The sequence below is a fragment of the Brienomyrus brachyistius genome, unplaced genomic scaffold, assembly GCF_023856365.1.
Source record: "Brienomyrus brachyistius isolate T26 unplaced genomic scaffold, BBRACH_0.4 scaffold49, whole genome shotgun sequence".
Classification (NCBI taxonomy): domain Eukaryota; kingdom Metazoa; phylum Chordata; class Actinopteri; order Osteoglossiformes; family Mormyridae; genus Brienomyrus; species Brienomyrus brachyistius.
Window position 1 is genome coordinate 1,161,972 of NW_026042324.1, and position 14,112 is coordinate 1,176,083.

Sequence of the window (14,112 nt, forward strand, 5' to 3'; positions counted from 1 at the left end):
AATAAACATGCTCTGTAGACCTCATATTATTTCACAATTGATTCATTTCCCTTTGGAGATTTGCCAACTGCAAAGAAACAAAGCCAACTTCATGGCAATTGCTGGTCTGCCCGGGGTGATTGGTGTAATAGATTACATACATGTAAAAATAATCACCCCATCAAAAGATGAATTGCCACTCTATTCAATTTCGAGTATAAAATTTTTGAAGTTTTTGCCAGATGGCCCGGATCTATGAATGACTCAGGAGTATCGATGGAGAGTGGTTTGAGGCAGCTATTTAAGAGGACCCATGTTCCAACTTGATATCATTTGGTGGGGGACAGTGGGTATCGGACAAGGACATGGTTGCTTTCTCCATACCTCAGCCCACAACCAGGTCCACAGTTTATAGTTTATAGTATTTGTTGCAGTATTACATGGAGAACAACTTCCGGACGGCTTCGAGGAGATTCTGGTCCACCATCTGGCGGTTCAGGGCGGGAAAGCGGTGCAGCATCAACCCTGTTTATGGTGGAGATGGGGCACTGCTGACCTCAGCTCAGGATGTTGAGTCGGTGGAAAGAATACATCGAAGACACGACACGCCTTCCAATGAGGAATCAGAGTCTTGGGATATGGGGGTGGACTCCCCTATCTGTGGAGCAGAGGTCGCTGAGGTGGTTAAAAAGCTCCTCGGTGGCCGGGCCCCAGGGCTGCATGAGATCTGCCCAGAGTTCCTAAAGGCTCTGGATGTTGCAGGGCTGTCTTGGTTGACACGCATCTGCAGCATCGCGTGGACATCGGGGGCAGTGCCTCTGGATTGGCAGACCGGGGTGGTGGTCCCCCTCTTCAAGAAGGGGGACCGGAGGGTGTGTTGCAACTACAGGGGAATCACACTACTCAGCCTCCCTGGTAAGGTCTATTCGGGGGTGCTGGAGAGGAGGGTCCATCGGATAGTCGAACCTCGGATTCAGGAGGAGCATTGTGGTTTTCGCCCTGGCCGTGGAACAGTGGACCAGCTCTATACTATCAGCAGGGTCCCGAAAGGTGCGTGGGAGTTTGCCCAACCAGTCTACATGTGCTTTGTGGACTTGAAGAAGCCATTCGAGTGTCCCTCGTGGCTAAGACACAATGGCTAAGACACGAGTGGATCAGGCAAGGACTAAGTACGACCACAGTTAAGGGTACACACTACAACCAGACACACAGCACAACAAGTATTTACACTAACAACAATTACACTCTGGGGTTATTTACAAGCGCTACAATACTTTTAAAAATCTAAATGAGTATCAGATTTGTGGAGTCCTGTGGGAAGTGCTCCGGGAGTATGGGGTGTCAGGCTTCCTTATAAGAGCTGTTCGGTCCCTGTACGACCGGTGTTACAGCTTGGTCCACATTGTCGGCAGTAAGTCGTACTCATTTCCAGTGAGGGTTGCACTCCATCAGGGCTGCCCTTTGTCACCGATTCTATTCATAACTTTTATGGACAGAATTTCTAGACGCAGTCAGGGTGTTGAGGTTTGGTGACCTCAGAATTTGATCTCTGCTTTTTGCAGGTGATGTGGTTCTGTTGGCTTCATCGGACCATGACTGGGACAGTTCGCAGTTATTGAGTGTCGCAGTTATTGATGAGAATCAGCACCTCCAAATCCGAGACAATGGTCCTCAGCCGGAAAAGGGTAGAATGCTCTCCCTGGGTTGGGGATGGGGTCCTCCTCCAAGTGGAGGAGTTTAAGTATCTCGGGGTCTTATTCACAAGTGAGGGAACGATGGAGCAAATGACAGGTGGATCGGTGCGGCGTCAGCAGTGATGTGCTGCATCGGTCTATCATGGTGAAGAAGGAGCTGAGCCAAAAGGCAAAGCTCTCGATTTACCAGTCGATCTACGTTCCTACCCTCACCTATGGTCTCGAGCTGTGGGTAGTGACCAAAAGAGCGAGATCGCAAGTGCAAGCGGCTGAAATGAGTTTCCTCCACAGGGTGGCTGGGCTCTCCCTTAGAGATAGGGTGAGAATCTCGGTCATTCAGGAGGGATTCAGAGTAGAGCCGCTGCTCCTCCACATTGAGAGGAGTCAGATGAGGTGGCTCGGGCATCTGCTTAGGATGCCTCTCTGGTGAGGTGTTCCAGGCATGTCCCACTGGGAGGAGGCCCAGGGGAAGACCCAGGACACGCTGGAGGGACTATGTCTCTTGGCTGGCCTGGGAACACCTCGGTATTCCCCCAGAGGAGCTGGATTAAATGGCTGAGGAGAGGGAAGTCTGGTCCTCCCTGCTGAGACTGCTGCCCCCGCGACCCGACTTCGGATTAAGCGAAAGATGATGGATGGATGGATGGATGGATGGATGGAGCAGGACTTTTTGTATTCGTCCTAGGATTTTCGCCCAACCTATGTAAATCTGGTATTATTTAAATCAGGAGACAGTCATTATAAATAATTACTTAAAAAATCCTAAAGTATACGTAAGGTACGGCCACCAGCCACCCCCAGACCATACTGTTTCCACATCCACTTCAATCAGACAACTGTATCTCAAGCCTTCCTCAGCCAATCATCACCAAACTTGAATATATCCTGTAGGAGGGTACTGGGGAAGGGCCTTCCAAGTTTGACGCTGATCAGTCAGTAGGGGGACCTACAGCAATGTAACATGTGTCTCTAAACCTGCAAAACCAGTGAAACTGACATTTTTCTCATTTCTGTTCAAGTGACATATTACTGGTCAAAATCCGTTGTACTATATGTTCTGTGAGTCAGGCCACATCAACATATATGTACTGTCTAATGATAGTCATTTGTATTTCCTTGTGATGTTTAAAAACTCAATAAATGACATATTCCTATAACTCCTAGAATCTCCAACCCACCTAGGAAATTGTGGTAGCAAGTGAATCAGGACATGGCCATTATGGATGATTCATAAACAACTTTCACCTTCCTGTACAGTATGGCCACCAGCCACACCCAACCTGCACCATTTCCATGCCCATTACCTACAGCTGCTATCCATATACGTCTAAAACCCACCTTAGCTAATTCAGCTGAAATGTCCTTATTTTTCATAAAACCTTAAAAGATTCATCACTTTCCCTTCAGCTAACTCCACGTTTTTAATTCCCTGTCATTTTCCTGCCATTTGACTTTTAGAAATTTATCAAACTTCAATGATACTTCAGCCAGTGCAGACCAGAACAATTTCAATGTTTGAATAAATTGGCCAGCAGGTGGAGTCAGTGCCATTCAATACTTTCAAGCATTCGCATGTCTAAATGAACAGCTTAGAAAAGAACAAAGCATGATATTACTACTGTTACATGCAGCAGTCCCGCAACTGAGCACTGTTGTTAAGAATATGCAACACGGCCTATGTTCACACAGGCAGTGTAAACAAATCTTAAAGATCTAGACTGGTAGGAAGGTGCCTACTTCTACCAACTACTCAGATCATCAGACCCAAACCATACATTAAGTCAGGTTCAGGCACTACACCAGAGGATTCTACATTCTGTTCGACATCTATTGACCTGTCAGACCTGCACTCAGAAATCTCCACCCTGTTACAGCACTATGTAGTTCTGTCTAACTTTTTAGTATCCTGGCCACCAGTGACAGTCAGTCCTCCAGTTCTCCAACATTACTCCTCTACTGTTTGTCCAACCAGGATGAAACCACGCTTTGGACCCTTCAGTCACTGCCTGCAGTTACTAATTTGATCTTAAAACTGTAACAGTAATGCCTACTTTGCTAAAATGATTGAGGGATGATTAAATTATAACTATAAATGACATCATTTTAATGTATTTAATAAGTTAAGTCCCAGTATTTTATATTTCATTGTGATACATTTAACTCTGCATTAGATCTTTTCCACCCCCTTTATCAGCAGGCTTCACTATGACTTCAGGGTTCCTAAACAAGGAAACAGCCAGTTAACCTGGAGTGCAGTTGGGTCTTGAATGAGGTTTAGGTGACTGCAAAGGTTCTTCTGCATCCCTTTCAACTAGCTTACAGAATACTAGCTTACAGAATACTAGCTTACAGAATACTAGGACAGTTAACCAGTGGACAAATGTACCTATATGTTTAGACTGGACATTTGTTGCATTTACTATATTATTATTATTACTATACTAATTATTACTATATTAATATTATTATTAGCATTTACAAGTAAGCAGGCTCTCCCCTTGTGATAGAAATATTTTACCTTAATGGATGAAAAGACTTGAAAGAGTTCTACCTTCACTTGAAAGGGATTAATGGGTGTAGGCACAAAGAACAATCATTTGTTCAAGATGGAGATCTCTCCATTAGACGGTCTCTGGTCAGATAAGATGAAGACCTGCACTTGCTGTCTCTCTCTCTCTCTCTCTCTCTCTCACACACACACACACACACACACACACACACACACACAGAGTTCATATTTATATATTTATATATTCCTATCATTGTGGGAACTCTCCATTCATCCTAATCCAGTCCTAACCATAACCATAGGTAAATAAGCAAAATAAAAGACTTTTGGGCTATTTTAGTTGTATTGATTCCATTCACAGATTTCTTTCTTTTTCGCAAAAAAAAAAGAGCTTTAAATTGTGGGGACCTGAAAAATGTCCCCACAAGCTAAAAAGTAGGAGGTTCTAGGAACTGAGTTTCACTTTGACATGTATCTAGTTGCTAAGAAAGTTCAACAACGTAAGTATTATACATGACAATTTAAAAGATCTGATGTGGTTGAGTGTGAACATATATTGCATATAATTCAATTTTCAGCAAGCCAACATGGCAAATATGCACCTGGACCATCTATTTTAGAGGTTAAAGGCAACTAACAGTGCAGAACAAGAGGGGCCACATCCCTTTTTAAAGCCTCCATATCCCAGAAACTAAAGAAAATACAAGAAACTAAATTTGCACACTAGTTATTGGGCACAATAACATTATTTACACGAAGTATGAAGTAAATCCAAGAAGCTCGGTTTCTAAAATCTGATAAAGCCATTTATCTGGCGATCCTGGAGCACTTTGTGAGATTAATTTTGCCAAATGAAAATAGCACAATCCAAAGAAAATATTAATATTGTTACAGTAAACCTACCTTACATACTCTCCCTATATCTCCAAAAAAATTCCAGTGTTTCCCCTACCATTATATTAGGGGGCTGCCTCGCCCCCCAACGGCACCTCCCGCCCCCCCTTGAATGTCAAGTTAATTATATAAAATTTTACTTTCTATATAGCTCCAGATCACAACAGAAGTAATTTAAGGCTACATTTCCTATAGAACAGGTTTATACGTCGTCATTTTATTAAACAACCTAAATAGCCTTTTGTTATTTATCTTATTTACACAACAGTTTGTTATTTTTGTCCCTACACGGTTGCATGTTTACATTTCCCCTCTGCTCTCTGTATCACGCATGGCAGAGCTCCGCCCCGATACACACTCACACACACACACAGGTGAGCACACTTCCACTAGCGGACAGAGAGGGCGCGTCAGAAAATATATCACGTTAACCACCTGAAAAGCAGACAAAAATATTTGCGTTTTTTTTGACTGTTGTCATTAAAAGAAACACATGAACACCATGAATCCTGTCGGTGCAGTTACATCTTTGAGGTGATTTTGAATCTCATCAAGTGTACATCCATAAAGTGTTTTTGTGAAGTGACAATAACATCCATCAACGATCAAACAGAGTAAATAGAGTAAATAATAACCCGTCCAGAAGGGTAATCCTCTTATCATCCCATCCTTCTCTTTGCTGTCACTAAGCACTGTTACTTTAATTTTTTGTGCTTTGTCTGATAACTTGATCAGATTCAGATGTTCACCCATATAATGTGCCTCCAAGTTGAAAAAAATCTGTCAATTTTTTTTTGATATATCGTGCTAATGGGATCAAATGTGAAACTACCCCATTTTTCATCACTATTTGGTACTGCTTCAGTTTAAGGGTGATCTGTCTTCAGATTTAATCAATTCCAGTTCAGCTCCTATATAATTCCTTTGTAAAGAGATCCATCAAAAAAAATTTTGTTGACATACTAACAGGATCACGTGTCAAAACTGCCCTTCTTATGCTATCACTGTGCAACACTGCTTTAATTTTGGGGCAGTCTGCCTCAAAATTTAATCAGTTCTAGTCCAGTGAGCTGAGCCAAAAGGAGATGCTGTAGATTTACTGGTTTTCCAAACCTCCCATGTGGTCGCAAGCTTTGGGTAGTGACCAAAAGAATGAGATCATGATACAAGTGGCTCAAATTAGCTTTCTATGCAGGGTGCCTGGGCTTAGCCTTAGAGAAGTCGAGGAGTTTGGACATCCGAGATTATCATCCATCCATCCATCCATCCATCCATCCATCCATCCATCCATCCATCCATCCATCCATCAATTTACTGCCACTTCTCCGGGCTCAGGTCACAGTCTAAGCAGGGATGCCCAGATCTCCCTATCACCAGCCACCTTCCATGCGAGCTGAGAAATATATATCTGTTGGGTATGTGTTGGGGCCTCCTCACTGGTGGACATGCCCAAAGCACCTCCCCGGTGAGCTGTCCAGGAGGCATCTGAGATAGATGCCTGAACCGCCTCAACTGGCTTCTTTCAATGCAGGGGAGCAGCGGCTCTACTTTGAGCCCCTCCTGAATGTCTGAGCTCCTCACCCTATCTAAGGCTGAGCCCAAGCACCCTGTGGAGGAAACTCATTTCTGCTGGTTGTATCCATGTTTCAGTCATGATTATACTGTAGGCAGGGACGGATTATGGGTTGTGTGGGCCCCTGGGCAAAACGTTCGTGAGGGCCCCCCCCCCCCACCACCAGCACCACCACCACAACCACCACAATTCAAGGGCCCTTGGCAGCCAAACACCCTCCCTATAGGGTCAGGGGCCCTTGAAGGCAGAGGATCAAAGAATGTAGGCCCTCTAAAATAGACAAACGAAAATACATTGTTGATGAGTGTTGCAAATTGTTTTGGGCTAGGGGCCCTGTGGGCCCCCTGCACCCCAAGGGCCCCTGGGCAGTGGCCCCGCTGGCCCGGTCCATAATCCGTCCCTGACTGTAGGTGAGGGTCAGAACGTAAATTGACTGGTAAATCAAAAGCTTCGCCTTCCAGCTCATTGTGGCCCCTCTTTTGTTCTACACTATTGGATGTCTTTAACCTCTAAAATAGGTGGCCCTGTTGCATAATAATACTAATATTAATGATGAAGTGAGAAATTTTAAATTCTCTTATGTAAATTTTAATATCTTAAGTGTTAATGTTTGTACATGAAATATTTCATTTAACCTCACATGCTGGCGACATTGGAGGGGTGCCCAATATGTCGATCTCAATCTATTGGTCAATCGCAAAGGTAGAGCTGGTAGATCGCATGGCATTAGAGGATGGATGACGCGTTCAACCACGGCAGCTGCTGCAAAACTCCAGCAAGCGACTGAGTCGCCTCCAGTTTATTTCTACTAAACTTAAGGGTATAAAAATGAATGGGGGAGCTGGACCAAGTAAGAAGCCAAAAAACCTACTACTTCCATACGGAACGGAAGGAGGTCTTTTTCCCACAATGCCATATTTGAAGTGCGTTTGCCTCATCTGTCAGTCTACCATTGCTATTCCGAAAGAGGGAAATGTGAACGGCATTTTACTGTTCATAAAAACTTCCCTCTGAAAAGCAAGCTGAGAAACGGAAAGGTGAGCGAACTAAAATCCCGGTTCAATTCAAAAATGCTTTATTTATCCCAAAGGGAAATTTATAATAAATGTGGTGGAATGAGCAGGGAGGGGGCATGAAGGATGTTCGACTATGCCACCTAGGGGACTTTGACCATAAGGAATCTCTGGTTGATAATCCACTCAAGACAAAGGTCCACAGGTTCGTTCACACAGAAACAGGCAGGGATGTGATTCTAGCATATATTTTATTACTCCTATTGATCCTAAAACAAATCTGGCAGCTTAAAACCCCAAAACAAGACAATCCAGGGCAAGGAACAGTTTGGTTTAGCACAGGGACAGAAAATGGCAAAAAGTAGGCAGGGGAGAAAGACTCCCCCACCACTACACGGCACTCCACACCACACTAAGGTGTGCTACCCACAGTACTACCAGTCCTCAACTTGGCCCCCTGCCTGCAGCTTTGCCATCGCCAGCGCCTGAGACCCTGGTTTTCTGTACTGGCGGGTAATGGGGGATCCAGCGGCGCGAGACTCCCCAGGGGCTGCCATGCTCCTGCAACAGTTGTGGGGGGAGTTTGCTGCAGTCACCCCAGCGTCCCCACCCCAGCAGCTGGAAAAGGCGTAGGAGATCCTGAGGAAGCTGCTCCACTTGAGGATAGAGCAGGCTTCCCCAGCAGGAGATACCATGCCCCCCCCGCTGGGCCCCGAGGTTCTAGCTCCGCTCTCTGAGATTCGTGTTCCGGTCCCTGCCCCTGTGGTTCTTGTCCTTGAGGTACCTGCTTTGCCCCCGGTGGTTCCTACTTCGCCCCCGGTGGTTCCCGTTCCTGCTCGGGCCCCTGTGGATCCTGTGCCAGTGATCTTGGACCTGGATCCAGGGTCATGTGTTTCCGTCGTTGGTGCCCCTATGTTTGTCCGCGTTCTCCGTAGTTTGTCATCTGTTGTCTGAGGTGGTCTTGTGTCTGTTCTGTGTGTCTGTGCTGTTCCCCATGGTGCGTTGATGTTTTTGCTTTTGTTTCCACAGGTGTCGTCGTCTCCCTGGTCTTGTTCCTCGCTCCCCTTAGGTGCATCCAGAGTGCGCACCTTTTTGGGGGGGGTGGTTCTGTCATGCCCCCGCTTGTCCGATCCTCCTGTGTGCCATGCCCCCCTTGTTAACCTCGTGTGGAATCTCTGTGTCATCAGCTGTTTCGAGTTGTAGTCATTAGTCCTATGTATTTCAGTCCACGTTCGACTGTGTTTCCCAAGTGCTGTCATTGACATTGTGTTTTGTTACTAAGTGTTTGCGCCTTTGATTAAACCCTTCGTTCCCCGATTTCCCATCTCTTGCTTCTCTATCCCTGTTAAGCACGACACCCAAGCCCAGCCTACCTTGCCTGAGTGAAACTGACGATAACCTTCATTCATCAGAAGAAAAACAACCATATGTCTCTCGTTTACACTTCTAGTAATCAATTGGCAGAACCAGGTTTTCAGCGATGGAGGAGATGATGCTTATAAAGCCCAAAACACAGACACTAAAACCAGAGAACCCATTAGCCAGCACATAACTGACTCTCGCTTAAAAAAAAAAAAAAAAACAGCCCGATAAAACATACCTCTTGCTCAACACAAGTAGGACGCCCAAAAATAAAGTATCCGCTTAAAACAATAGAACACGTTACCGGTCCAGACGCCCAACTCTCCGAAAGGGCGAAACCAAGTACTTAGCATTTTTATAGTAGGTAGATCAGTTTGACTTGGTCATTTATAAGTAGCTCGCAAGCTGAAAAAGTGTGGGTGTAGCCAATGTAATAAATTGATAAATTGTTTGAATTATATTTCACCAAAATAAGGGTTTAAAGAAATGCATTTATGTTTTGAGGGCGGCATGGTGCTGCAGTGGTTAGCACTGTTGCCTGACACCTCTGGGACCCGGGTTCGAGTCTGGGTCACATGTGTGTGGAGTTTGCATGTTCGCCCCATGTCATCATGGAGTTTCCTCCAGGTACTCCAGTTACCCCCCACAGTCCAAAAACATGCTGAGGCTAATTGGAGTTAGTAAATTGCCCGTAGGTGTGCGTATGAGAGTAAATGGTGTGTGAGTGTGCTCTGCAATGGGCTGGACCCCCATCCTGGGTTGTTCCCTGCCTTGTGCCCATTGCTTCCGGGATAGGCTCCGGACCCCCCGTGACCCAGTAGGATAAGCGGATTAGAAGATGGATGGATTTTTGTTATGAACTTTTTCTTTTTTTTGTTCTGAGTAGTTGATTTGGGACTGCTGTTTTGATGAAAATGTTTCCTACAACATTGGCAGTCTTCTCAGTAGGCCAGAAGCCTTGCTGAGGAAAAGTAGTCGTATGTTGGCATTCTTACCAACAGTGTATTGTAAAGTATAAAAACTATATTATAAGAATGAGATGTTAAGTCACAATGTATTCTGCCGTGTTTACACACTGATTAGCAGTTCGCGCTAAGCTAACGGAGTTTTGTAATAGCTTTTTTCTTGTTTTTGTCCGTTAAGGATGTGTGGTGAACGTACTCCTGATGTGCTGTACTGAAGTTCTTTTCTATATTCAGGTATGTGAGCGCTAGGTTATTGTGTTATGTAATTCTTTTGTAATAATTCCTAGTTTTGTGTTTTATGTATGTGCCATAACTCTATTGTCATTAATTCATGTTATATAAATTATTATTGCTGGTTAAAGAGTGAGTTAAAGTTAAATAAGTAAATATTGTAATGGTAATATAAAATATGTTACTTATATGATAATACGGAAGAAATATTATTCTGATTATATTTTATTTTATCTGCTATGAGAGTATATTTTAGTACGCTCTGTATCAGTTGACGGAAAGCCTTCCTGAGAAGAGGATGTGTGGGGAACGTACTCCTGATGTGCTGTACTGAAGTTCTTTTCTATATTCAGGTATGTGAGAGCTAGGTTATTGTGTTATGTAATTCTTTTGTAATAATTGCTAGTTTTGTGTTTTATGTATGTGCCGTAACTATTGTCATTAATTCATGTTTTATAAATTATTATTGCTGGTTAAAGAGTGAGTTAAAGTTGAATAAGTAAATATTGTAATGGTAATATAAAATATGTTGCATAGATGATAATACGGAAGAAATATTATTCTGATTATATTTTATTTTATCTGCTATAAGAGTATATTTTAGTACACTCTGTATCAGTTGACGGAAAGCCTTGCAGAGAAGAGGATGTGTGGGGAACGTACTCCTGATGTGCTGTACTGAAGTTTTCTTTTGTATATACTCAGGTATATACAGCTCAGGTAGCCTTTTGATTCATACAACGCAGAGAACAAGTAGAGAAGCTAACCGGCAGTAAAGACCGGTCACAGTGGTGCCGTGACTCAGATACGAACTGAGGTTTCTGCGGACTTCTGAAATAAAGACTTTTCAAGAAGATTGTGCAATAAAAAAAAATCTTTTGAAATGATAACACTCAAAAAGAAAGAGAATGAACAGCTGTAGAAGTATAGGAGGTCATTTAAGTGAAGTGTCTCCTTGCTACCAGGAACAAGCAGGGTTTTGCACAGGAACCTTGTTCACCCATATCATCTATGAAATGCCCAAGCCCACTGGGTCAGTCATTGTCCAACTCCTGAAACACATCATGCAGTTCATTGACCTGCACTCCGGCTGATGGCCTGCTCTAGGGGGTCATCTGTCTTTTGTGTGTTTGTACGGTAAAATCCCGTTATAAGAACATAAGAACATAAGAACTATACAAACGAGAGGAGGCCATTCGGCCCATCAAGCTCGCTTGGGGAGAACTAAACTAATAGCTCAGAGTCGTTAAAATCTTATCTAGCTCTGATTTAAAGGAACCCAAGGATTCAGCTTGCACTACATTATCAGGAAGGCTATTCCATACTCTGACTACACGCTGCGTAAAGAAGTGCTTCCTTAAATCCAGCTTGAAATGTTCTCCTGCTAATTTCCACCTATGGCCACGAGTTCGTGTATTTAAACTAATGCTGAAGTAACTATTTGGTTGAACAGCATCCAAACCTGTTAGAATCTTATATACCTGGATCATGTCCCCCCTCAATCTCCTTTGCTTGAGACTGAACAGATTTAGCTCAAGTAACCGTTCCTCGTATGACATTCCTCTAAGACCAGGAATCATTTTTGTGGCCCTACGCTGCACCTTTTCTAAGGCCACAATGTCCTTTTTAAGATATGGTGACCAAACCTGCACACAATATTCTAGGTGAGGTCTCACCAAGGAATTGTATAATCTTAGCATTACCTCCCTTGACTTAAACTCCACACACCTGGAGATATACCCCAACATCCTATTGGCCTTTTTTATTGCTTCCCCACACTGGCGAGAATGGGACATGGAAGCATCAACATACACACCAAGGTCTTTCTCATGATCAGCTACCTTTATTTCAGTGACACCCATGAAATACCTGTACTTTATATTTCTGCTCCCTAGATGGAGTACCTTACATTTATCGACGTTAAATTTCATCTGCCAGGTATCGGCCCAGTCACTAATTAAATCAAGATCCCACTGTAGCTGCTGAGCCACTAATTCAGTATCTGCTACACCACCCACCTTGGTGTCATCTGCAAATTTCACCAGTTTACTGTATATATTGGTATCCATATCATTTATGTAAATTAGGAACAATAGTGGTCCTAAAATCGAACCCTGCGGTACCCCACTATGAACGCAAGCCCACTGTGACATTGTGCCTCTTATAACTACTCGCTGTTTCCTATCTGTTAACCAGTTATCAATCCAGGTCGCTACGGTACCTAAAATACCAGTCGCTTTGAGTTTAAGTAGGAGCCTCTTGTGGGGGACAACATCAAAAGCCTTTTGGAAATCTAAGTAGATGACATCATAGGCCTTCTTATCATCAACTTCCTGAGTAGCTTCCTCAAAAAACTCCAACAGATTTGTTAAACAGGATCTACCTCTCCTAAATCCATGCTGGCTATCCCGCAAAATGTTATTGGAGTCCAGGTAATCTATCATTTTCTCTTTGATTAAAGCCTCCATAACTTTACCAGTTATACAAGTTAGACTGATTGGCCTATAGTTAGACTAATTACTTCTATCCCCTTTTTTGAAAATAGGCGTTATGAAGGCGTGCTTCCAATCAGAAGGTACCACACCTTCAGATAAGGATTTTTGAAACAGTATATATATACTATTATAACTGACTTCAAGGGATCTGCATGGCAAAACATTCTGTTATATCCAGAGTTGCTGTTTGCCTAGAATACAGGGCACCATTTACTCATGCCACACCCCAGCAGACACACTTGTGGTATAGATAATTATATTGTACATGTAGTAATTCAACTTTACCTGACCAGATGCGTAACTATTAATAATCTCGACTACATATCTGCACTGGATATCACCGGCACGCCACGCGCCTTGTAATAGTCGAACAAAACTACAGCTAAAAGCAGCCCCGGGGACCAAATTGTTTGTCCGTTATAAGCGAAATTCCGTCATATGCGAGTCCGCTATATCCAATGCTTTTCCTGCATGTTCGTAAAGGCGAATGGCCGGGACGAGCGAACAATATTCCGTTATAAGCGAGTCCACTATAACAGGATTTTACTGTAAATTGGATGGAATCCACAATAATATAGCAATGCATTGTCACTGATAATATACAATGTTTCTTCTGTTTTTCAGTAGTTCAAATGACACCTTTCAAGAAACTATTATCCACGGGAGAAAAAGCAAATCAGTCTCTGCTAGCAACAAAAAAAGGTTGCAGGCACCCACCCACCCAGTAAGCAGGTGAGACTCCCAGGCTTATTGAGAGTCTCCGTCCTGCCTGGTGGATGTCTGGTCGAAAAAATGCGAGCCCTCAGTGCTGTCATCAAAGCTAAAGAAGGGTATTTTGAAGGGTTTAAAATTTAAGAAATTTTGCAAAGTTGAACACTTCTTTTGGTCATTGCAGTATTTGATATGTATCACTTCATTGCCTAGAGGTCTTTTACTATAAGGTGAATAACATAGCTAAAATATATATAAATATATATAAATATAAAATATAGAAACATGTATTTCAAATAGGTGTATTGTTGTGGGTTTTCCTTCCCTGTCAAATAAGAAGTCAGAAGCCGCTTGTGCAGATCCAAATTCAGGCTTTGCAACAGTGAGGTTACAACCAAGGCTGGACACCCTGTAGGAGTGTGTCCAATATTTTTACACCAATTTTTATCATTCAACAATATCTCGTCACTTAAGCATCATCATTCCTTCAACCATTCACAATCATTGTTTTTTCCCTTAATCCACACCGCTAGGTGATAAGTCTGTCCATCATTTCTTTTACTGTTTGTTCCCTCAGCTGAACATAATTGTGGCGCGACCATCTCCACTTGGTTTTTAAAAAATGCTCAGCCGTGAACTTCTGGTGAACTCAGGCGAATCCTTTCCCTCATTAGTAAACCTTGGCA